The sequence below is a fragment of the Leptopilina heterotoma genome, unplaced genomic scaffold, assembly GCF_015476425.1.
Source record: "Leptopilina heterotoma isolate Lh14 unplaced genomic scaffold, ASM1547642v1 Lhet_1, whole genome shotgun sequence".
NCBI lineage: Eukaryota > Metazoa > Arthropoda > Insecta > Hymenoptera > Figitidae > Leptopilina > Leptopilina heterotoma.
Window position 1 is genome coordinate 708425 of NW_025110812.1, and position 27835 is coordinate 736259.

The window sequence follows — 27835 nt, forward strand, 5'->3', positions numbered from 1 at the left end:
AACAGAGTTGTTTAGGTTAATTTATCACACAATAAAAAGATTGAAATTTAAAGATAGTGATAAATGAATTCAGATATAAAGTATAGGGATCGACCTCAGATATCTCCACTTTCTTTGTCAGGGTGTTCCTATGCAACTATTGCTAATTATGAATTTAATATTATTTTTTTAATTTCTACTATCAACGCAACCATTTTTAAGTAAAATTCATGAATAGTAAGGTTTTTATTACTTTGGAACTAATTGGAAACCTACAAAATGCTCTGTACTAAGATTCTTTTGTAATTGGTGTCTTTCAGTCTAGGTCATAAATTATTAATATTTCCGAACGGACGAATATGTTTTGAGTGATATTTTTACATTAATTTATGACATATAAAAAGATTGCTGTTTAAAGGAAGTGATAGTTAAATCCGAATAGAAAGTATAGGGATCGACCCAAGTCATCCCTATCCTTTTTGTCAGGGTGTTCCTATGCAACTATTGCTAATTTTGAATTTAATATTATTTTTTTAATGTCTACTATCAACGCAACCTTTTTTAAGTAAAATTCATGAATAGTTAAGTTTTTAATACTTTGGAATTATTTGGAAACCTACAAAATGCTCTGTACTAAGAATTCTTTTGTAATTGGTGTCTTTTAGTCTAGATCTTAAATTGTTATTAATACTTTCAGAAGGGACAAATATTTCTTGAGAGAGATTTTTACATTAACTTATCACATATGAAAAAATTTGTCATTTGAAGAAAGTGATACATAAATCCGAATAAAAAGTACAGAGATCAATCCCAGGTATCCCCACTTTTTTGTCAGGGTATTCCTATGCAACTATTATAAATTATGCTATTAATATAATTTTCTTCATTTCTGCTACTGACGCAATCATTTTTAAATAAAATGCATGAATAGTAAGATTATGAATTCCTTGGAAATAATTAAAAACCTACAACATACCTTGTACTAAGATTCTCTGGTAATTGGCGTCTTTAAGTCTACTTCTTAAATTATTAATATTTCCAGAAGGGACAAATATCCTTTGAGAGAGTTTTTTACATCAATTTATTACATATAAAAAGATTGTTATTTAAAGAAATTGTCAGTTAAATCCGAATCGAAAGTGTACGGGGTCGACCCCCGGTTTTCACAATTTTTTGTCAGGGTGTTCCTATGCAACTATTGTTAATTATGACATTAATACACTTTTTTTAATTTCTGCTATTAACGCAATCCTTTTTAAATAAAATTCATGAATAGTAAAGTTTTTAATTCTTTAAAATTAATAGAAAAACTTCAAAATGCTCTGTACTAAGATTCTTTTGTAATTGAAGACTTTAAGTACAGGCTTACATTGTTTCTAATTCCAAAAGGAACAAATATGTTTTGAGAGAGATTTTTACTTAAGTTTATCACATATAAAAAGATTGTTATTTAAAAAAAGTGATACATGAATCCGAATAAAATGTATAGGGATCGATCCCAAATATCCCCACCTTTTTTGTTAGGGTATTCCTACACAACTACCTTAAATAATATTTTTAAAATATTTTCTTCTACTTCTACTATTAAATCTAAGAGATTTAAGTGAGATACACGAATAGAAGTGCAAAAATATCTTCGGTTTTAATTAAAGAACACAAAAATACACTTTGACTGGATTTTTATGTAATCATAGTTGTTGTTGTTGTACTAAACTATAATAATGAATTTAGTAATATCAAATAATTTGTCCTGGATCATTTAGTCGATCAACTTATTGTGGTTTTCATTCATCATTTTGTCACGAACAGTTTTGAATGTATTAATAATGAATAATCATCAATACATAAATTAATGATGAAACATTTTGGGAATTTGAAAAATTTTGCTGATGACATCTTGGGAAAATGCATTTTTACTATTTTTTTTTTGTAAAATCTCTCTTTTTTGCGTGTTTCTCATACTTTATAGAACCGGAGTTTAAAACTTATATATCTTATATACCTTTTACCATCTCTCGCATGACCTTACACGACTGCAGCACATACCAGAGTTTACCGAGTGTGCAACACGTAACTATGTAATACGTACAACGCCCGGGGTTATATAGAAGAAGAGGTAGAACTTGTAGAGTATATTGGGATATGCGAAAAAGGTGATGGAAGCACAACCTCATACTTGAAACATCCTTATGGCTGGTAAGCCACATCCACGATGCTCACCAATACTTGTGATACCAGACACCTCTACTCTAATAACCACTTCGCATATCCTTACCTATCGCATACCGGATTTTATAGGTCATCATTTTCAAAATTATATTTAGTCAAAAATGATGAATTAATAACAGAGCAAAATCACATTTCAAGATTGTATAGAATACTTATAAAAAATAATTTCGTATATACGAAGAGGAATTCAATATTCCAGAAGGCAAAAAAATGCAGAAAATAGTAAATTTTTCTCCTGATAAATAAAAAATTTTTTTCTGCCTCTGCGATGATTTGAAAGGAATATATAAAAATATTGTATAACAAAGTAAAGATTTCCTTCTTTCTTATGGCCTAATGGCTTTAATACTTGGCTTAAAATGAAAAAGGAGTTATACACTCCATATACTTAATATTTGTATAACATAATTTTTTTGGGAATCATGATTGAGACAGGATAATAATATCAGAAAAAAAAGAGTTATTGTATTATATTGTTTCAATGTTGAAACCTTTAGAATTGAATTTACATATATGGAACAACATAACACGGTTTATTATATATGATTCATGGTAGAAACACTCCAATTAGTAATCCTAACAAAAGAAATATTTAACAAAAACATCCGCTTTGTCTACAATTACCAACACAAAATCTCTATAGAAAATGTTTAAAATTTGATCTACATTATTAACTACTTGTTTTTGTTTCATTTTCATTCTATCTCATATATCAAAATCATAATAAAAATTGATAACCAACATTGTATTTAAAAAAAGAAATCTAATGAAAAAATTATAAATTAAAATGTTGTATTAAAAAAAATAATAAGTAGCATAGTTCTTATCGATGTCCTTAAAATTTCAAGGTTCTAGATAATCAGCGATGCTAAAGTATCAGAAAAGAATCTTACCCTTCGAAAGCCAGAAGGATAATAGAGGCACTCCTCTCTGGCTTAAGGGAGATGTTCTTTTGTAAAAGTTATTTTCTCAGACTTCAAACAATCAGCGATATAGCAATAGCTTTAACACTCCCTAATCAAGAGATTTTCCAAGGCCAGACAATACAACTGATTATACTTTTCTTGAAAAAGAAGAACATAACGAAAGAAGCTTTTATTTCGCGTTGAAAGTGGAAATGGAATTCTCACCTTTTATCTGTAGAACCGGGAAAAATGGATTCCGTTATATAAACAGGGAGGAAATAATTTTAAAGTTTGCTGCTTTCTTCTGTCGAAAAATGATCATCTCACTTTAAATCTTTCTTGTTTTGGGAGAATAAAAAAACAATTTTTAAGGAATTATATTATTCATCATTAATATATAAATACCGTTTTTAATTAGTGTCAAATTTTCTAATTTCATTATTTCACGTTTGTGCACATTTAAAGATCTTTTGCGACATTCACAACAGTGGTACATATAACGAATGAACTAGTATGGACCATTACAGATAATGACAGATAATAATTTCTAATTGTACATCCAACGATTAACCCTCGTCATCCCAATTTCTGTTGTTAGAACATACTTAGACAAATAATATTAGTACAGTTAATATATTACCTATAAACTGTACTATGGATTACAAGCTTTCTGAGATAAATTCGTTAAAACTATTGTCGATATGTCTTTAGGTTTAATAAAAATCTCGAAAACCTTCTTGATCGGGTATAGGGATCGACCCCCGGTATCCACAACTTTTTGTCAGGGTGTTCCTACACAACTATTGCTAATTTTAAATTTAATATTATTTTTTTAATTTCTACAATTGACGCAACCTTTTTTGAGTATAATTCATGAATAGCAAGATTTTGAATACTTTGGAATTAATTGGAAACCTACAAAATGCTCTGTACTAAAATTTTTTGGTAATTGGAGTCTTTTCGCCTGGGTCTTGAATTATTAATATTTTCAGAAGGGACCAATATGTCTTAACAGAGTTTTTTAGATTAATTTATCACATGGAAAAAGATTGGTATTTATAAAAAGTGATAGACACATCAGAATAGAAAGAATAGGGATCGACCCTAGGCATCCCTATTCTTTTTGTCAGGGCATTCCTACACAACTATTGCTAATTGTGAATTAAAAATTATTTTTTTAATTTCTAGTATTAACTTAAACTTATTTAAGTGAAATTTTAAAATAACAACTTTGAAAACTCTTTTATATTATCTACGAAACTTAAAAATCCTCTTACAATGATATTGCTTTAACTTTCAATGTTTTAATTTGGCTCTATAGTTGTCAATAGTTTTAGACAAGATATATATGTTTTTGAGAATAACTTCGTATTCTTCTATTACCCACATAAGGGTAGAAAATTAAAGAAAGTCGCAACTATATTTAATTAATTTTACTTTTAAAATCTGATACGAGAAATTGATGATTCAAAGACTCGTTCAGATTGTCCACTGGAAAAATGTTGCCCATACTACACTTGGAAAATGATGTCGTCACCCTTTACATTCATAAAACTTCCTCTCACGTCTAAATTACCGATCCCGGGTACTCTTTAGGAACTCTTGTCGCGTACATGTGATCCCGCTTTAGACTTGGTTGGTTCTTCGCGAATTTTTCGTGGTTGAGCCTCGCCATAATAACGTCTACCAAATGTATAGAGATGGACGAGCTGAAAAGGGTGCATGGGAGGAAGGAAAGGACAAGAAAGGAAGTTGGGGTGACAGTGGAGCGTTATTAAATCACTAAAGGTCGCGATATGGGGGTTGCGTAGGATGGAAAAGGCGGCGACCGTAATGTCATATATGGCGGTCTCTTGCTACCATTCTTGGTTATAAATCGCCATGGTCATATCCGTAACTATTCCGATTTTCCGCTTGCTGTGCTTTTACCTCGAAACTCTTATCCAGTCAATATTCCACCATCCACGAACGCAATTCCATATTCTCTCTTGCGCTGACCAAAACCAGACCGTAGATAATTTCAAAGAGTTTCCTAAGTTGTTACTTTAAAAATTTCACATAAATAAGTTTAAATTAATAGTAGAAATTAAAAAAATAATATTAAATTTACAATTAGCAGTAGTTGTGTAGGAATACCCCGACAAAAAGGGTGGGGATGACTTAAGGCGATCCCTATACTTGCTATTCGTATTAAACTATCTCTTCTTTTAAAACTCAATCTTTTTATATGTCATAAATTAATGCAAAAATTTCTCTCAAAACATATTTGTCCGTTCGGAAATATTAATAATTTATGATCTAGACTAAAAGACACCAATTACTGGAGAATCTTAGTACAGAGCATTTTGTAGGTTTCCAATTAGTTCCAAAATAATGAAAACCTTACTATTCATGAATTTTACTTAGAAATGGGTGCGTTGATAGTAGAAATTAAAAAAATAATATTAAATTCAAAATTAGCAATAGTTGCATAGGAACATCCTGACAAAAAGGGTGGAGATACGTGGGGTCGATCCCTATATTTTTTATTCGGATTCATGTATCACTTTCTTTAAATAAAAATTTTTTTATATGTGATAAATTAATCTAAAAAACTCTGTTGAGACATATTGGTTCCTTCTGGAAATATTAATAAATTCAAGACCTAGACTGAAAGACTCCAATTACCAAAGAATCTTAGTATAGAGCATTTTGTAGGTTTCGAATGAATTCCAAAGTATTAAAAACCTTACTTCTCGTGAATTTTACTCAAAAAAAGGTTGCATTAATACTAGAAATTAAAAAAATTATATTAAATTCACAATTAGCAATCGTTGTGTTGGAATACCCTGACAAAAAATGTGGGGATGACTAGGGTCGATCCCTATACTTTATATATCGAATTATCTTTATTCATCATTAAATATTAATACCATTTTTGATGGTGTTATATGTCGAATTATCTTTATTCATCATTATATATTAATAATATTTCTGGTCTGAATATTTACAAAAACTGAATTGTTGTACTTACAAAACAAGGTGTAGGATATTATTTTCTGTATGAAGTAAGCCGCTAATTCTCACCTCGCATGTTCTTATTTTCATTTGCGTTTTCTTCTTTTTCATTTCTCTCTTTATATATATACTCCATTCCCCTTGTTCTTTTTCCTCCCATTGCGAGAAAGCTTAAAGCTTTTCAGTTTTCTGGTATAAAAAGAACTGTGTAGCATCGATTGGTAACGAGTTTTACAAATGGAAAAGAATGGAAAACGAATTAAGGGGTGGAGAAGCGAGAAACAGGTCGGTTTTACAAGTGTGAAAGGAAATAAAGCGATCATAGATGAGAAAAAGAAAGTAAAACGTTTAGTAACAAGTGCTGAAAAAGCAGCATTCTGTGCAAGTTTCCTGTTTTTTCCACACTCTCTATCAGTTCTTTCTTCCTGCGTCACTACCTTTTTCCTTGTACATTATTTCCCAATATTTTTCACCAATTTGTAAAAAGAAATCCCACATTTATTTTTTACTCTTATTCGAATAGAGTAGATATGCAACTTAGGTAAAGGAAGATAGTAAAGGTTGAGTAGAACAAAAATCTTCTGTTACAAAACCATTAGTGATAAAACTTGGCAGCAGCATTTTTTTTTATCAAAATAAATTTTCTTTTTCTTCGTTGAATTCTTATTGTGTTATTTTTATTGAGATAAAAATTTCCCAAGCATGGTAAATAACGATCAATAAGCAGAAATAAAAAAAAAGGAAAAATTCTGCAGTGACATAAATTCTTCAAAGCCCCAGGAACCTTTGCGGGGAATGCCATTGTAGAACAACAGCTTTCGCGCAATATCCACACGGTCGTTCTTTGTTAAAGCGGATAGAAAATGGATTGCAGCACACAGAAAGGAAAGAAAGAGTGACTCGATGCGGGGAAAAAAAGAAAGTATATAGGAGGAGAAGTAGAAAAAAAAGAGGAATGAGTAAACGACTAAAGCGCTACTATATTGATTTCGTTCTTTGCCTTCTTGGTACATGCGAAGCACTTTAACTTCCTCCAGGTACCATTGTATTCAACATCGACGCGTTTGCCACTTTAAAAGTCAACACTGAATCGCGTTAGGTATCGTACCCCGCGCGTTGCATGGTATTATCATTGAATATGTTATTTGGTTCAGCTGTACTCGCCCAAGATGGGCTTAAACTACTCGCGCTCACAGCTTTCCTCGGAAAACGTCACCTGCTCCCTTGCAAATAATTTCCATACACTCAATAAATGCACCCCTGCAAATCTCGACCATCGAATACTAAATCTAAATAAAGGGTTTACAATTGTATTCGATATATGTTCATTGTAAATTTTCTTAAGAATTATCGACCACTTGTTATATTTACTTTAATGTTGTCATAGACTAATAATCGTTTATCTTCTCTGTTGCAGGTGGGTGATAAATTTTTCATTAAAGGATCAACTATTCAAATCAGATTTCAACATTTTACGTAAGTGAAAATTTTGACCACGTACTTAAAGCATGTACATGACTAATATTAGAAATCAAGTGTGGAATAAATGGAGCAAAATTCCTCAACTATTCAAACCTAAAAAAAGTTTTGAGATCGGATTAATACTTGCTCACACTTAATCACTAAATGATGGGATCTTATAGCGATGCAATTCCAAGATACAAAAGCTCGAATTTGTTACTTTTATGCATTATCTTTGAACTTCGTTTTTAAATATCTTATATAAATTTAAATTAAACTTTTATCATAAAGTTTAAAAATGTAAAAATCTCTCTTAAGATATAATTGTTTCTTCTGGAAATATTAATGATTCAAGACCTAGATTCAAACACTCCAATTACCAATAAATCTTAGTACAAAGAGTTTTGTATGTTTTTAATTAATTCCGAAGAAATAAAAACCTTACTATTCATGAATTTTACTCTAAAAAGGTTGCGTCAATAGTAGAAATTAAAAAAATAATATTAAATTCAAAATTAGGAATAGTTGTGTAGGAATACCCCGACAAAAAGGATGAGGATGACTTGGGTCGATCTCTATACTTTATATTCGAATTCATGTATCACTATCTTTAAATTTCAATCTTTTCATATATGATAAATCTACCTAAACAACTCTGTTAAGACATATTGGTCCTTTCTGGAAATATTAATAATTTAAGACCTAGACTAAAAGACTCCGATTATTAAAAAATCTTAATACAGAGCATTTTGTATGTTTTTAATTAATTCCAAAGTATTAAAAACCTTACTATTCATGAATTTTACTTAAAAAAGGTTTCTTCAATAGTAGAAATTAAAAAAATAATAATAAATTGAAAATTAGCAATAGTTGTATAGGAATACCCTGACAAAAATGGTGGGGATGACTAGGGTCGATCCTTTCTATTCGGATGTATCTATCACTATCTTTAAATTTCAAACTTTTTATTGTGTGATAAATTAATCTAAAAAACTCTGTTAAGACATATTGGTCCCTTCTGGAAATATTAATAATCCAATTCCTAGACTGAAAGACTCCAATTACCAAAGAATCTTAGTACACAGCATTTTGTAGGTTTTCAATTAATTCCAAAGAATGAGAAACCTTACTATTCATGAATTTTACTCTAAAAAGGTTGCGTCAATAGTAGAAATTAAAAAAATAATAATAAATTGAAAATTAGCAATAGTTGTGTAGGAATACCCTGACAAAAATGGTGGGAATGACTAGGGTCGATCCTTATACTTTATATGTAAAATTTTTTTTTTTATTCATCATTAAATATTAATACTGTTTTTGATGGTGTCGATCTGGCCGAAATACTGAGAATGGTTCAGAATCACTTCCAATTGCATGCTGGATGTCTCTTTCCTCATCTGCAACAAAGTAAACCTATTATACTATGATTTTGAAGAATGGCATCCTCATCTGGTTAATATTCCCAATTATCTAAAATTGCCTACCAGTTAATAAATAGAACTAAATATTGTTCACCATTATTCACATTTTATTCACTCACTAACTTGACATTTGCGGTTTGAAATGTAAAAGCGAACCAAGTTTATTTTAAATTCCACATAAATTTTATATTTTTGCCGTTTTTATTGAACATTCGTGTGCTTTAGTCGGTTTGTTTTTTTCCAAGTCAATAGACTCTGTGTGTGTTACGCGTATGTGTGTATATATATATGCAAAGGAAAAGAAGAGCGACATTCCACTGAGGTCCTCCTGGGGGAAATCACATGTCTTCCAATTTTATGACGTTTCCCCTTCCCACTACTCAGACCCACCCGCATCTTTCCTCCTCATCTTTTCTATTCTTTCTTGCATTCGTCGCACCACCTCCCTGGAGGTTCCAAAAAACTCGATTCCTTTGTCTTCTTGGATTATGTCAGTGATATCGTCTTATGTTTAGAACTTCAATTGTCATCCTCAACTGTAGAATCTTGTCCATCTAGACCTAGGTTTTTAGGGTGATACAAGTTTCGAACTTGTAAATCTTGTATTGAAGTGTTTCAGTTGATATACTTTTTTCTAATACACCACTTTTTCTGATGAATGAAATCCAAGCTTAATTTTCTATCTTTTAGAAAAGGGTATGTATAGTTAATTATTGATATTTGAGTTTGTGTGTAACATTTAATCATTTTAGTTTTAGTTCTTGAACTATTGGTACATACGTTATTTTGCTTAGTTAATTAAATTCCTTACATAATGAATGCAATTTATTATGCACTCTTTCAATAAATAGTTATTTGACTTTAAACTAGACTGTTATCCAGAAAATTTTGTTAACTTTGAGAAAACTATTTTATGGGAGTTATTACGACAAGCTTATTTGATACTGTAATATTCTTGCATGTGAGTTGTTTATTTAGTTTCTAAAACATGTGAACTCCCGGTTTTGAACAACTTTTCCCCTTGGCTGAAAGGTAAATAATTTTTAGCCTCTTTTGGTCCTGGGCTAAATAACAAAAATCAACTTGAAAATAGATTTTTTTAGGTATTAGTTGTATCTCCAAGAAAAATAATTCAATACTATACAAGAGAAAAATGACGCGTCGTTGCGAAAAAATTCCCACAATATATTTATATACAAAAATCATCTAAAGCTTTTTTGTAGAGAAAAAAATTGCTTTAGATGAAGGAAAGCACCTCTTTCATCTAAACAGACTCGCTATATTGTGTCTTTTATCAGCCTGAGGCTTTCTCTTGACACCTTGCATATATTTGTACAACCAAAATGGGTGCTAGTTTTTAGGGCGTTTCATTCCGTTTCACGGACGCGAAAATATATGAAACCCTTGTTCCAAAATATATATTTATATATATACACTACACCCTGAGGGCGAATACGCACCCGTCAAACCAATTTGCAAAATCTCTAGCACTTTATCGAATCACAAAGTACTTCCCCGAACACGGGCGTGTCTCAAAGGCGTGACAGCAAAAAGAGGAGAATGCCCTCGAGCTGATAAAAAAAAGTCTAATAAAATGGAAAACTGTCGATATTGGAGAATCGAAATGGTTTCTCCTATTGCAATTTGTTAATTGTTTTCCTAACAGCCATTTTCTAGAAGTGATTCATTCCCTAGCTTCAGGGGAGATGAATTAAATTACAATTAAATTTCAGATTCTATATTTACAGAACTAATCTAGAATTGAAATGTTTCCTGTCATTTAGAAATATTATTTGAATAACTTCAAGGAAAGAAAATTGTTCAATAGTTTTCAACAATAAATATTTTTCGAAAAAGATTTTGCACAATCAATTCAAAAGTGTTCGACAATTCTAAGCCCTGTTCACATTTTATAAACACATCATTTGCAAATGGAAAAGAAGCGTATACAGTAGGAAGAAGTTCCACTTACATAAAATAGAAGCTTTTATATAAAGAGACTCGCTTCTTCTATTCGATAAACGAAAACGATAATATTCACTATTGAATCTTTTATGATGATGTTCTATCGAGCACACATTTTCGAAAGTATCTTTCTTGGATTTTTTTTTTTTTTGAAAATTTGGAATCACATTCTTTGCATTTATGTCGCGAGCAAGTTACGTTAAAAGAACAATTATTCAAGGAAAGAAAAGGCACAAAAAAAATGGAGAGATGTCGTCGGTGAGATTAAATGCGAGGGTCCTGAAAGAAGTGAGCGGCGTTTCTTGATACGTAGAGGTATATATAGCTCGTTCATAAGGGGTGGGTCACGAACGACCGAGGGCGATGGCGTGCTTCGAATCGCTTATGATATTGTCTCTCCACTATCTTCCTTTCTCTGTCTCTTGACGATCTTTCTCTCTCTCTCACTCTCTTTCTTCATCCTATATATCCTATCCGTGCTCAAGCGGATTATCTCATAAACCGAGTTTTTGTACCGACGAATAATCATAATGTCGCTCGCAGCTATATAGTGTGCGGAAACGTCACCTGACTGGCATTCTTGAACACCAGCACCCCCAAAGGAGTTGATTCTATACTTCATCTCCAAATGAGCCGCAAATCATGAAAAAAAAAGTGTCACAAAAGTACTTTATCTATAAATTTCAAGAAGAAATTGAATATTCTCGTAATTTACTTTCAGAGAAAGAAAGGCATTAATATTGAGACAGTTGTCTATCATATAGTAATTGATACCAATCGGTTGACTGGAAAGTAATTGCATTGCTACTGACAAACGAAAAACTCTCACTAAATTTATCCGCAACGCAACATATTTTCATAATTCAAGTAAATTGTTTAAAGATTTCACTTAAAAATTAAGATCTTGTATAATTTTTACAGAAAATACCTGAACGCTATACCGAACCCGAAGCGTCAAAACAAAAAAAAGCGTCAAAACCCAGTGTGTGAAGGTCACAAACCGTTCTTAAATACTTAATCAATTTTCTATTTTTATAAAATTAAATCCAATAAGTAATATTTCCTTATAACCTCTATAATTTCGAGTATAGTTCCTATTTTTACCCCATACATAATACCAAAACAAAAATATCCTTTCCGCTTCCCATCCCTGATTCCGAAATTCTCAAACTAAAGTCCACACTCTAGATCACCTCTACATTCTATGTCCAAGTGAAAAAAAAATCTTTTAACAGAAACAAAATCATTTTTAAAGATATTTCAAAAAATGTCAGCTGATATGTAGGCACATTCATCCCCGGACAGTTATGGGCAAAATTTTACTCCTAAATATTATTTTATTGAAATGAAAAGTTTGACATTTGTCGCGCGGTTTAATGACAATTGCCATGATTTTTCACATTGAAATAGAATATTGTAGTTTGACAATTTATTTATGAATAAAATGATATATTATTCATTTCTCCTCCACGAGTGGTTCATTTCTAATAATAAAAATTTAAAATTTTTACAGTAATTCGATAATACAATGTTGAAAACAAGAGTAATGAATGAAAATGCTATAAACTCGCAGATTTTGTGTTTTTAAGAGTCAAATAAATACCTAATATTATCATTTTATATGAAAAAGAAAATACGAGAAAAATGATTTTGTGTTATTACGAGATTTGAATCAGGGTTGACATCGAAAAACGGTATTAATATTTAATGATGAATAAATTAATTTTTAAAAAAAATGTTGTTTCCCTCTCCAGTAATTTGAACAGCAATCATTTCCCTTGAATGTGGCCAAGGTTTTCAATCTCCCTTTTGAATCTATTTCCTAGGATATTACTGGACCAGGGTTACCACAAAAAATTTAATTTTGTTTTTCCCTGATTTTTAGACAAAATTTTGACTTTTTCCCTGACCCTGAAGAATATTTTAATTCACTACAAAAATTATAAGATATCCAAAAAAATGTTCTATTATGTTTGTTTACAAATTTCTTTAATTGTAAAATTATTCGAAAACATCAATAACTTCTTTTTGAATAAATATTTAATCATTATTATTTTTCTATAGGAATTAAGATCCTCAAATTCAAACCTTCTGAAATTCAGTAGCTTATGAGAATATAATAATAAAAATAATAATAATAATATTATAAAAAAATTAAGATACCAGAGTAATAAAATTATTATTTTATATCATAAGAATACGGTAACTATAAATTCAAATTTTCAAAGATTTTAATTTAAAACCCTTTTCAAAATTCAATTATTTCGAAAAATTCACGCTACAATGCTTTTAATATTCAATTATAATTACAAATTTTAAGTGAAATTCATTTTTTAATCAATTTTTACTAGAAATAGTTTCTAGAATTCAATTATTTAAAAAAAAAAAATAATCATTTATTAAGTAATTGAATATTTCTTAAAATTAAATTTTTATAAAGAATTTTATTAAAATTTTTAAAAATAATTCAACTCTTTCGGCGAATTTTAAAAAAAATTTAAGAATAAATGCAATTTTCTATCATTTTATTTAAAATTGTACAAAAAATAATTGAAATTCTGCGATACGATTTGTTATTTATGAAAATAATTTAATTTTATTAAAAATTTTTTTTAAGAATTGAATTGTTGTGAAGAATTTTATTTGTGCAAATAATTGAATTCCGGAGAAAAATATTATTATTTATGAAAATAATAAATTTCTTGTGGAGAATTTTATTCAAATTTTTTTAAATAATATTGAATGTCTCAGAATTTTGAAAAATTTTTTGAAAATTATTAAATTCTATGGAGAAATTTCATTTAAAAAATTAAAAATAATTGAAATCTGTCGAAAAATTTTATTAAATTTCTTTTAAATAATTGGATTCCTGTGAACAATTTTATTTTTAAGAAGAATTGAATTCTCGGGAAGAATTTTACTTAAATTTCTTAAATAATTTAATTGATTTGAAAAATTTTATTTTTTACAAAAATAATTGAATTGTTTCGAAGATTTTTATAATCATTTTTGAAAATAATTGTATTCCTAGGAAGAATGTTATATTTTACGAAAATAATTGTATCCTATGATCAATTTTATTATAATTTTTGAAATTTTAAACCATTTTATCAAAATTTTTTTAAATAATTGAATTCCTGAGAATAATTTTATTATTTATGAAAATAATAATTGATTTGTTGCGAAGAATTTTATTTAAATTTTTTTTAAAATAATTGAATTCAAATAAAAAATGTTTTATTTGTAAAAATAATTGAATTCTTAAGAAGAATTGTATTGAAAATAATTGAATTAAATAGGAAAATTTTATTAAAATTGCAGTTTTATTAACTAAATTTTGTAAAGAATTTTGTCAAAATTTGTTTAAATAACAGAATTCTTAAAAGAATTTTATTTAAATTTTTTGAAATAATTGAATTTCTCAGAATGTTTTTTTCAATTCTCTGACTATATTTGAATTAAAAAATATTTCAAATAATTGAATTGGTGCAAAGAAATTTATCAACAATTGATAAATAATAGAATTCCCGTTAAATTTTTATTAAAATTTTGCTTAAATAATTGAATTCTTTTGGAAAAGTTTATTAAAATAGTAGATCTTAAAAATAATTGAAATAAGGTAAATTTTTGAAAATAATTGAAATTTTGACAAGAATTTTATAAAATATTTTGAAAATAATTGAATTTCGGAGAAGAATTTTATTATTTATAAAGATAATTGAAATTTTGACTGGAATTTTTTTTTTAATTTTTGAATACAATTGAATTCATGCGAAGAAGTTATTCATTAAATTATTCATTAAAAATTTATATTTTCTAAAATTTCAAATTGGAACCTTTGAAGCTTTTCTATTTATATGAAGATTGTAAACGCAACTTTTTTTAAATTCAATTAATTTTGAAATTTTTATGTAAAATTATTCATTAAATAATTTATAAGTAATAATTTTATGATAGTTCTTCCAGAATTAAGTTATTTAAAAAGAAATTATTCTTTTCCTTACTGATTGAGACTATCTCTAGCTCTAAGTAGTCGGATTTTCTTTCTATCCCCACTAAATTCTCTTTTTTTAGTCCACAATAATGAAATATTGCTTTTCTTAGCAACTGACCTACCTTAGGCTGATTTTATCATTAGATTATTAATAAAGCCTGACAAAGGCATGAAAAAATAATGCAATTTTGCGATTCATGACATGTATAGGTCCGAGGCCTGCACATGCAATGATATACGATGCTCGTTACAGATTAGACCACCGTTATCGCTTTATTAACACTTCCGGCCATGCGAAACCACAGGAGACACGTTTAATCGATCCTCCACCACCTTCTCAGCCCATCTTCGTTCTCTTGCTCAAAATGTTCGTGTCACGTTATTTCCTGCACGTAACACGTAATGAAGACATTGTCCTTTTTAGTTGAAATTTGACACTCACACATAATAAAGTGTCAATGGAATTTCTTCCTCATTCTATTTTGGAAGCAGAAACGTATAATGCATTGTTTTAAATTAAAATTTTTTTATTGTACATTCTCCTAGCTTTGAAATTTTTTTTTTGATTTAAAAAAACATTAATCCAGTATCTTTTAAATCTGATTTATACGCTGGCGATTTATCTACTAACTAAATCTATTTTGCTTTTTGATATAAAACAGATATGCAATGAATTATGTTACACAACAACCGCAAGTTATTTTTTTTTTATCGAAAGTTTATTTTAAATATCTTAATTTGAAAAATAAATGAAAAAAGTTTACCCTTTTTAATGAAAAAGTTTGTTATTAAATTTTTTATTTTTATCATCTAAAATTTAATTTACTTTTTCTGTTTCGATTTAGAGCCTTATGTGTTTTAATGTTTTTTATATACAGTGAAAAATAAATGAAAACGCATGATTTCATTTTTTTTCCATTTCTTAATGCAAGCTCAAGTAGCCAGACGTGTTTGTCTTGTTTACCGTAAATGCAAATCTTGAGGAAAATTATGCATACCGTAAGAAATTACCAAGTCCCGCATAGAAACTGAAAGAAAGATGGAAGTTAAAGTCGTTATTGGAGACGGTATGTCACTTTGCTGCGACATTCAATTTAAATTTTCTCATTTTTATGCCAAGTCAAAATGAAAGAATGCAGAAATAAAAATTTTCATTTTAAAGTCAAAAAAAAAAATCTTTCACGACGCCTATTTATTAATATTTTTTTTTGCCTATCCAAAGGAAAATGCTATACGCTTTTGGGAAAGTTAAATATTTTTTACTGCTCAAACTAAACGCTCAAAGATTTTGAAGGAAATCCGTTGAATTTTTGAAAGTCCGCCATATTGGATCGGCCATTTTGAATTTTGTATCTCTGTCGTCGAATTCATAATCAGCGAGTCCGAAAACCCCCGAGTAATAACTTTGAAGGGAATCCGTTGAATTTTTAAAAGTCCGCCATATTGGATCCGCCATTTTGAATTTTTTAAATCTGACAATCTGATATTAACCAGCATTCCTGAATAAACGTGAATCGTACTATAAGATGACAATAAAAGAGACAATAATTCCAGATATTAAAGATATAAAATAGTTGATATGACATTCTACGGCTTTAATTAAATTTAATTATTTCCACTATTGGTTATTTTCTTCGCAGTGTAAATAATATTCTAAACCCTTAAAACCAAGCATTAGAGAATACGTCAATTATTTAAGGAAAAGACTATTTGAGATAAAGTTATAATTCCAGAGTTCCTCTTATCTATTATCACGTACGTTGCTTATCCACATTGCCAGCTTCGTATATCTTTTTAGGTTAATCCAGAGGATTTTCCATCGCGCAGAAAAGCGTTAGATAGCGCATACTTGATGAGTAACCGCTAACTTTGCACTCCTGCACAATATCGCGGAGAATTAACTCGCTCAACAATCCTCCGTGCAAAACTGCTTCTCACGTGACGAGGTTGGGAGTGTTTTGGTAAAAGCTTTAACTTCCATTAGACATTGGAAGCACAGAGCAAGGATTTTCCCTGTTAATGGATCCATGTGAGGCTAATTTTCTTTTGGATTTATTATCATTAATTATGATATTTGATTTGATTCTGTGATATATCCAAATAGTATTGTTTTGGAATAAGACACTGAACTGCTTTTTCAGAAAAGTTTTCCATCACCTAAAAAAGGTATCTATAATATTAAATGGTAGTAATTGACCCCTTAATATAAATGGTATAGTCTAATTGAAAATTCAACTAATAAGATGAAAGGCAATGTTTCTGAACCGTTTCACCTTCATTAAACGTCACAAAACATTTGCGCTGATGGTTACAATTTGAAAAGCGTGGCGCCAACAAAAGTTATTTTCAGCACACTATAAGGTAAATTACCATGTGAAATGCCACGTACAAAGTTCTTTGAAGATACGCTATTTTTAGGCCCCTCAGCCATTACATCTTCACTGGACCAATTTTCCAATCTAGATTGAAATCGTCCACTGCGAGGGTTCACATCATTTCGAGAATAATATATACACAACTCACTTACATACATGCATGTTCCCTCAGATGTATGTTTATGTTACTCATTACGCATGTCTACATCTTCCATGACACTAATTATCACATCCATAATACATGACTCCTGATTGGGAGAGACATTCACATTGCTCATGCATATAATTATCCTGATTGGCAATAATAGTTTGGAGTTAATTTTGATTTTAGATAATAGCACGTCAAATAAGACATCTGAATAGTGATCTTTAGTCTCTTTTTGCGATTTTCTTCGTATTATCGAATCGACATTTATTGGAATGGCTGAAATATATTCTCTTAATTTTTACTTTAACCTATTTGCTAAATCTAAAAATACTATATTATATAGTTCTAATTCCAAACGACATTTGGGTAAAATAGTATAAGAAATATGAACATACTTTACAAGAAACACTTATGGGAATATATACGATCACTTGGAATAATATTACATAAGGTGGGACATATGGTGTCACGTCCAGAACAAATGTCATCCGATTTCAAGGAATCTGTGTTACTTGCACATATTTTCAGTGAATTTCCTAGCGGAAAGCACGTAAACAATATTCCTAGGAGTTTGCTCGAATGATTCCGGACTAGACGGTGTAGGTTAAAGGCATCATGGGAAAGGATAAGAGTGCGTATGTTGGACACGTACGAATTTGATGTCTGTAATATAGCGTAGCCTATATGGGATGTTTGTTCCCTTCTTGGATTTCCTTTCATAAGTATCAAGTAATTTCCAGATTTCAAAAAAAAAAATGTTGAGAAATTTATCATGGATGATTTACTTTTTAAATTATTTCCCTGGGAATTATTTATTGTAATGAGTTAGGATGACATTTCATCTCCTAGCTAACGTTTTTTTTAAGTATTAGAATCAATATTCTTAATCTCGTACTTTATTCATCATTAAATAGTAATACTCTTTTTTTTGGGGTATAATGGACGTCATTTTGGACTATGGGGATAATAAGAATTAGTGGATCGTCAGAAGCAATATGATCCCCGCTTTTTTAGTAACTATTTAAATCAATAGTCTAATTCTCGTATTTTATTCATCATTAAATAGTAATACCATTTTTTTGTGGCATAATGGACGTCATCTTCGACTGGGGATAATAAAAATGATTGGTAATAGACTAAAGTTATCAGCAACGTCAAAAACAATATGACCACCCGTTGTATGCGTCTGCATGGGAATTTTGGCTCATTCAATTAAACTCTCAATATAGAACCCTGAAGGCGCGCGTGTAGCCATAGTGTTTCCGTAGTAGTGGATCAGGTCAGGTTGGGATGAACAAAATGGGGTTGCGTTTTAGTCGCGACGCGCTGCGGTAATGACCGTCATTTGCATTCCACACGACAGCGGGACGAGCAGAACGCTTTTACCGCGAGCTTCTCACTATATATGTATATAAATGCTCAGGTCCCAGCAAAAATTACATCACACTGCGCATGGACAAAATCCCGCACCATATCTATATAGTAGAAACAAGAGTCAAGGGAAACTATGATAGGAGCGGGAAAAAACCGTTCTGCCCACGTGTAAATGAAACTGCACGTTTAGCCCGATCGCTCTGAAATAAGACAACGAGAGGGTGGGAGTAAATTCGTTGCGAAAATGAAATTACCGTCCCGTAAAAGCACTGCTTTCGAGGGAATCACGTCGTGAACGAGAGTGAGAAAAAGAGAAAGAGAGAGAGAAAGAGAAGAGTATAACTGCGAGAAAAGAAAAGTGGTCTTAAGTGAATTTTCCTTGCAAATTCTCGTTCCGCGCTTCACAGTTTTACGGAAAAACTCCATACAAAGTATGCAAAATTAATAAAAGAGATCAAAGTCCTCTCGAGTCTCTCGTGTCCAAAAAAAAGCATTCATTTGAGATACAATTTTTATTCACAGTCTTTTTTCTATCCATTTTAGATAAAACGAAAATATACAAATGATTTATAGAGTTTATGTAACTCTGTCTTGAAAATCTTTAGAAACATTTGCTCATAACATCCGGATATTGATATTGAGGCACTAGAGTTGGTACTAATAGTTTTGCAAATCGCTGAAGAGAAATATTAACATTTCAATTCGTATTCGTTAAGTTTAGTTTTCTCTTTAAATCTACATTTAAAGCCAAATACACTCATGCTGGAATATTAAAAATTGCTAATTATAATACACATCACATACACATGGTTCCTGCTGTTGTAATCATGTGTTAAACTTCAGTTCTCCTAGAGTTCATAAATTTATTTAAACCTTGTATATAATATAAATTAAAGCAATACAAATTGAAACCTTCGACAAATTTTAATTATTATCTGTTTATGTAGTTGACAGGAGTTCTATCCATATAATAATTGATGCAAATAAATTGAAAATTTTAAATTAAAACAAAAGCTGTTCAGGTAAAGAATTGGAAACTTCCTATGGAAGTTAGTAGGGCAATGGAATGTCTAGTACATCTGTTGAAATTACAACGATAGTATTTTTAGATTTAGCAAATAAGTTAAAGTGAAAATTAAGGGGAAAGGAAAAGCCAGGAACTTGTAGTACCTGAGTACTAACACTTTTAGCAACTATTTGCATCTCGTATTTTATTCATCATTAAATAGTAATACCGTTTTTTTTGTAGTATAATGAAAGTCATCTTCGACTGGGGATAATAAAAATCTAACAACTTGCAGATTATAGAGAGACATTCCTAAATAACTGTTCTAGTGAATAAATCGTGCAGTGGAAATTTTTATGCACAAATATTATTCACTGAAACAACATTCAGAGCAAATGGATACAAACGAGGTGATTGGTTCGAGTCAATCCATCACGTGAAACTATGCTCGATCCAGCTTCTCGTCTTGTCCACGTAAGTAAACTCGCTTTCTCACTGAAATCCCTGGCGACTTATCGCTCTCCTATACCTCCTTCAGTAACCGGCAACTTTTCTCTTTCTCCTTCGATCTTTGGAACCCAAGCAAAGAGAGATCTCTTCGTTTACAAATAAAACACATCCATCAACTTGTGCCTGTCGATAAAGGCATACCCATTGTTTACAGTTTTGCTCTTTCTCAGCAAATCCCCATACCACAATTTTTAATAATTCCCAAAACTAAAATTATAATTTCCCTCACCGTATTTCAAAAACGGTTCAAAAAATTTGGTTCAATTACGTTAATCTTTGTAAGTTTTTCAAGTTCAAAAGTCAAGGGCTTATTAACCAAAATGAACATCTAGTCAAAATTCCGTTGGTATCTCTAGGAGACACTTTTCCTGATATTTTGCAAAGTAGAATTCTATTTTATTTTAACATTGTTAACGGAAATTAAATTACTCGTGTCAAAAGATGAAATAGATGCCAGAAACTTTGAGACAATGAACAAAATACCTTTGTAGGAATACTCCACTCGTTAATCATTGACAGTGGGGAATGTGTACTGAAATTTTATAACAATAACCAGACACACCTGAATTCGTGATGCTATACTCTTATTCTTAAATGATTCCTTGTATAGAACCACTTCCTTTCAAACTCCTTTCTCCACACTGTCTTTTGGGTGACTAAAGTACACGCTCTGAGAAGAAAGAATGAAGGCAAAAGAAAAAAAATTAGAGAATGCAGGTTATTGAGAGTCACGATCACTGAATTGGGTCTTGTAAAATATCATACACATGTTCTGCTTTGAATGTCGTGAATATTGTTCTCTAATAAAGGCCACGCACGAGTTCTACTGTTAAAATTTTTACTTTTCTCTTCTTGCAATTATTAACCAAATGTTCAAAAATAAGATAATTGGAAATTTTTTTATTACAGTGCTTTGTCACGTACAGGGGAGTAATAATTGGTTATTGTAGACATGAAATTATTTTATAATATTATTTTTAATAATTAATAGTAAATATAGTTACCGAGGGTGTAGTTCGGTAGTAACACTCCTTGATTTGCGATCATCGGGGTTAAACTCACTTGAGTATGGTTGGTATTTTAGTGCATTCGGAGTCCTTTGGTATTGCTCCAGAAATTCTGTTTTAAAATTAAGAAATAAATTTTCAGTTAATTTTATATAAATTAATTACCCATAGAAATGAAGCTTTCTAAATAAAATTGTAAATAATTTAACATAGAGCAGCGTTCGGTAATTCTGAGTAGAAATTATAAGGGATCGATCCTAGGAGTCTCCCACTCTTTTTGTCAGGGTATTCCTACACAACTTTGGCTAATTTTGCAATTATTAAACTTTTTTTAGTTTCTGCTATTAAAACAATTAGTTAGAAGTAAAATTCCAAAATAAAAACCTTAATACATTTTTAATTTAATTAAAAATCTAAAAAATACTCAATACTGCTATTTTAGCGTATTCGGAGTCTTTTAGTATTGAATCAAATTGACCAATAGTTTCAGTAGCAACAAATAGATTTTAAATTAAATCTTATATAAATTTGTTACCCATAGAATGGTAGTGTATTAGAGTGAATAATAATTAATTTCCAATAGAAAATACAGAGGATCGATCCTAGGAGAAATCCACTATTTTTGTCAGGGTATTCCTACACAACTATGGCTAATTGTGCAATTATTAAACTTTTTTTAGTTTCTGCTGTTAAAACAATCAGTTTTAGGTAAAATCCGTAAATAATAATGTTAATTTCTTTTTAGATTAATTTTTAATAACCTGAAAAATGTTCCCTACTGACATTTTAGTGTATTCGGAGTCCTATAGTATTACTCTAAAAAATTTAATTGATTCATAAGTAATAAATACAAATTTTAGGGTAAATTTTGTACAAACTTGTTACTTATGAGAAGGTATAATTTTTCCCACGAAGGTTAAAGCCTGAACTTCTAGAATGCTTTAATTATTTTACATGATACGATATATCAGAAAAAATAACAGTTTTCCATTTTGGAAATAATAACGTTATACTGACCCGGCTTGTGCAGCATATGGCTCATCAAAATTTAAAGTTTACACGTGTACCTTCTGAATAAATCTTCCTGAAGGAAATTTAGTGTCTAATATTGAATATGAATATAGCGGAATTTCGATATTCAATTTCATGTGTTTGTCTTTAGAAAAAAAAATTGAAACAAGTTTCTCGGAGGAGAAAAAAATGAATGCGAACTAAAGAGCTTTTTTTTTAACTTGGCCAAGCTTTTGAGACGATTCTAATAATCGTTGTTGTGGTTAGGTTCCCTCGTAAGGTAAAAAAAAGTGCTATAAGAACTCTGGTGAATCGTTCTCCGGTTTTTATTTCTCCTTCAACAAACAACTTTATACTGCTGACTGTAGATACTTTTAATTCTGCTTCGCAGTTTTACTTTTTTATCTTATTTCGCTTTTTAGGTTTCTTGAAACTGGAAAATAACTTCTTTCACGATCTAAATTTTTCCTTTTCATTTTATTCATTCAGTCAATCAATTTTAATATTTAGACATTAGCTTTAATTGTTGAAAATTTAATTTAAGATCATTATCATTTCTCTTAATTAGTAAAACTTTTCCTAATCTATTGTGAAAAATTTATATTAGTTAAATAAAAGTGAAATTAATTATAAGTAGAAGGTATAAAATAGTATTTGAAAATTCATTACAACATTATACATGCCACTAGTCTTTAATACGTAGAACATAATTCCGTGTACATGCTGCAACAATTTTATGAACCTCTAACTCCAGATACTGTATATAAGTTTCATGTTGATGCTATTAACCATAAGTTATAAGTCTAAGGTGCATTAAGGTGCCGAAACTTTCCCAAATAACGTTATATAATCCAGTACATATTCACATAACTTACCAAGCGCCAACGTTATTGAAGAACGTGCAGATGATTCGAATAATACAAAAACTCTAATAGAGAAAATTTGGGTCTAACTATACATTTCATACACCGTGTTGATATCTCCAAGGTATGTCCTAATGTAAAATGTGCTTTGGTCCCTCGTTGTTTTTTACTGTTTTTTAAAACACAACTTGGGTTGACCCTTAAAAATAGTACTACTTTGATCCAACGCATATTACCAACAAAAAGTCAGAAAAAGTTAACAACAACTTTTGGTAATTCTGAATGGAAAGTATAGGGGGTCGACCCTAGGCTTCTCCATTTTTGTCAGGGTATTCCTACACAACTATGTCTGATTCTGCCATTATTACACTTTTTTAAGTTTCTGCTATTAAAATAATCAGTTTTAAGTAAATTTCCTCAAAAATAATGTTAATTTGTCATTTGAATTAATTAGGAACATAAAAAATACTCAATACTGATATTTTAGAGTATTCGGAGTCTTTTAATATTGCTTCAAATTTACCAATAGTTTCAGTAGTAAGAAATATATTTTAAAGTAAATCTTGTTTAAATTTGATGCCCATAAAATTGTAGTGTAGATAATTCTGAGTAGAAAATACAGAGGATCGATCCTAGGAGTCCCCCACTATTTTTGTCAGGGTATTCCTACACAACTATTGCTAATTATGCAGTTTTTAAACTTTTTTTAGTTTCTGCTATTAAAACAATTAGTTAGAAGTAAAATTCCTAAATAGAAACCTTAATACATTTTTAAATTTAATTAAGAATCTAAAAAATACTCAATACTGATATTTTAGCGTATTCGGAGTTTTTTAGTATTGAATGAAATTTACCAATAGTTTCAGTAGTAAGAAATAGATTTTAAAGTAAATCTTGTATAAATTTATTGCCCATAGATTGGTAGTGTATTATAGTAAATAATAATTAATTTCCAATAGAAAATACAGAGGATCGATCCTAGTGGAAATCCACTATTTTTGTCGGGGTATTCCTACACAACAATGGCTAATTATGGAATTATTATACTTTTTTTAGTTTCTGCTGTTAAAACAATTAGTTTTAGGTAAAATCCGTAAATAATAATGTGAATTTCTTTTCAGATTTATTTAATAACCTGAAAAATGTTCCCTACTGACATTTTAAGGTATTCGGAGTCCATTAGTACTCCAAAGATTTCATTATTTTCAGAACTAATAAATGTTTATTTTAGGGTAAATTTAATACAAAGTTACTTATGAAAAGGTTGTTTACGAATTAGAATGTCAGATAATTTCCAGTAGAAAATAAAGAAGATGGATCCTAGGAGACATCTATTATTCTTGTCAGGGTATTCCTACACAACTATGGCTAATTGTCCAATTATTATCCTTTTTTTAGTTTCTGCTATTAAAACAACTAGATTTAAGTAAAGTTCCTAAATAATATTGTTATTCCCTTTTTGAATTTAATTAGAAATCTAAAAAATACTTCATACTGGGTTTTTGTTTTGAATTACAGTGACGCTTCCAAAAAGCTCTAAGTTGTTTTGCTGTCTTCTTAGCTGATGAATCAAATAGTTTCTATTTTGCAAAACTGATAATTTATATTTGGGAAAAACCTGAGGCAGACGCAGACTCAAGTAATATCAAGAGCACGCGTTTGCTTGCAAGGTAAAACCGAAAGCGGAGAATGAAGGAGCTGTAGATAAAGGATGAGCAAGATTGGGATGGGAGAGTGTGTTAGTGAGAACGAGATGCGGAGAGAGAGAGAGAGAGAGTGAGAGAGAACACTCAGAGTGATCTATTCCTTAATGCATGTAAATGAGGTGAGATGCTTTGCGGGTATTCGTTGATAATACCTGCAAGTCTTCTTGCAACTGCATCGTATGAGAGTTCTACATAGTTAGTGGTTAGTGTTCTCCCTTACACATCAACGTGTTTCTATCAAGAAGATATCCAGCGTGGAATACGTCCGCACTTGTAGCCATAGAATGTGATGTGAAGCCAAAAGGAAATATTCTCCTTCTCTACATTGTAGAAGTATCCTCGTTTCTCTGATCGTCGTCGTTCTCGTTGTCATCGTCAACGAGGACATTCTCTTTTCCTACATATACAGAGAGAGAACTGTACCATTTCGCTTTACGGAAAATATGCAATTGGACCATCCTTGAGGGCAAGCTGTCATCTATGTGTAAAGCAATATTAAGTCCACGGGAGTTCATTTTAAGATTCAGGTCAAAGACCATTTTCCGTTTAGTTGTCATTGTTATGACATGGAAGTTGCTCTTCTTCTGAATATAACGACTTCCGTATTCATTCAAATTTTTTTTATATCCTCTCTTTTTCTTCTTATATGCAAGTATACTTCCTCATGTGACCTCTTTACACCTGCAACGGGAGAATAATGAATAATACTTTTTAATCACACAAAACAATAGCTAAATTTTTATATTTTAGTGATTTGCAATGCAAACTGGAAAAACATTGAACCTTGCAGTAAGCTTGCAATTTTAACTTACAAAACATTGAACCTTGCAGGAAGCTTGCGAAGCAAACTGTATAAATTTTAAAGCTTGCGACAAGGTTTAAATGCAAAATGGACAAATTTTGAACCTTGCAGCAAGCTTGCATTTTTACCTGGCAAAACATTGAACCTTGCAGGAAGCTTGCAGAGCAAACTGTATAAATTTTGAAGCTTGCGGCAAGGTTTAAATGCAAAATGGACAAATTTTGAACCTTGCAGCAAGCTTGCAATTTTAATTGTCTTAACTTTAAAGCTTGCGGCGAGCTTGAAATGCAAAATGGACAAATTTTGAATTTGCAAACTGGCAAAACTTTCAAGTTTTCCGTTTCCACGCGGGATGTAAATATAAAATCGTATGAATTAATTAAATATAATTAGAAATAAGACAAATTATCTTAACTTCGAATATAAAAATAAATATGTAACACTCTAAAAATAAAGCAATAAAAAAACAGGAACTAATAAATGAATGGATAACTGACAATCTAGACTCAACTATTTATATAAAAGTAAAAAGCCCGCATTTCTCATACTTTACAAGATTATTAAAACACATCTTAAGACTTAATTGAGTGACAAATCGTCTTCTTCAAGACGTGATTAACTGTTTTCAAGTGAAAATGAGAGAAACAAACACGACTCGCGCCGATGATTTATTGGTTCAGCGACTAAAGATATTTAGTGTGCAGCATCCGTAACTTAAGGATATATATTGCGCCTCCTACAATTCCAGTTCGTAAGAGAGTAAGAGAGAGAGAGAGAGAGAGTGCGAGCTTTACTGAATTTAGGTCATGAGGTCAATATCTTCCCCCCATAAAATTCAAGGACCTTGATTACCACCAAGAGTCATTCTACAATTTCTTTCTCTATTTCTATTTGTTCTTTTTCCTTCCAACCCCCATAACGTCGAAGCTCGATCGTTTGTAAACCATGAGATTGGACCAGTCTCCTCATTCCTCCACTTCCCCCCTCTTACACCCCCTTCTCTTTTCTCTCCTTTACTCCTTTTTCTCTCCTCTCTTCCATCACGATTTAAAAAGAATTGAAAAATCGACCTCTGGGATTTCGCTTTCTTCCACTTCGTGACGTAGAAAAATAAACATTTCCAATTCCACAAAACAATCCTTGTTTCTCTATTCTTTCATATTATTATAATAAAATCAGATTTTATTAATATTGACATACAAAACTCAAATCAAAATAACTTTTCTTTCTTACAATATAGAAATTTTTAATTTCTCTTCTGAAAATAAAACTTGAAAAAATAAAACAAGAATTGTGGATAATTTTAGATAAAGTCTCTTTTATAAAAGGAAAGGGGTATTTTTTTTGCAGTGAGCAACAAGCAAATCAGCGAATCAGAAAACAAATATCAGAGAATAGAAAAACAAGGAGTTTGAGAACAAATAGTGAAAAATAGAATCGTCGAAGCGTGTCTAGACGAATCGATAGACAGACCATGTGAACATATCGAAATTCAAAAACGGGGTCATGTGGAAGCATATATATATATATATATATATATATATTGTATATATAACGTCAATAGTTCCGGTATTGGAGAGTTGAAGGCACCCTTTGGGTTATTGTAGGTCAAACCGATGGTGACTTATTTTCCCAGTAGCAGAAGTGGCGCAGATTTCAAGTGGCTTCGTTGCTGAGAGCACAAAGTTTCAATATCGAATTAAGGGGGTTATGAGAAAAAAATCCCTTGAGAGAAAAAATTCGAATGGCTCAACATTTGGCAGAATTATTAGTTCTGCCAGTTTGATTTGCAAGCTTCCGCAAGGTTCAAAGTTTTGCAAGCTTGCTGAAAGGTTTAAAATTTGTCAATTTTGCATTTCAAGCTTGCTGCAAGCTTTAAAATTTAGACAGTTAACATTGCAAGCTTGCTGCAAGGTTCAAAATTTGTACATTTTGCATTTAAACCTTGCCGCAAGCTTTAAAATTTATACAGTTTGCTTCGCAAGCTTCCTGCAAGGTTCAAAATTAGGAAATTTTCCGTTGCAAGCTTCCTGTAAGGTTCAAAGTTTTGCCAGTTTGCATTTACAAATTACTAAGATAAAA

General features: G+C 30.5%; 1 protein-coding gene and 1 long non-coding RNA gene across 2 annotated transcripts in view; both read left to right on the forward strand.

The window, feature by feature from the left end:
• The window catches only part of LOC122497567, a 422553-nt gene that overhangs the window by 169311 nt on the left and 225407 nt on the right, over positions 1-27835 (forward strand). The window lies entirely within an intron of this gene.
• LOC122497584 overlaps positions 7528-27835 on the forward strand; it is a 108626-nt gene continuing 88318 nt past the window's right edge. The window contains exon 1 of the long non-coding RNA XR_006301141.1: positions 7528-7586. This is a non-coding gene — a long non-coding RNA (uncharacterized LOC122497584). The remainder of the gene's footprint in view (positions 7587-27835) is intronic.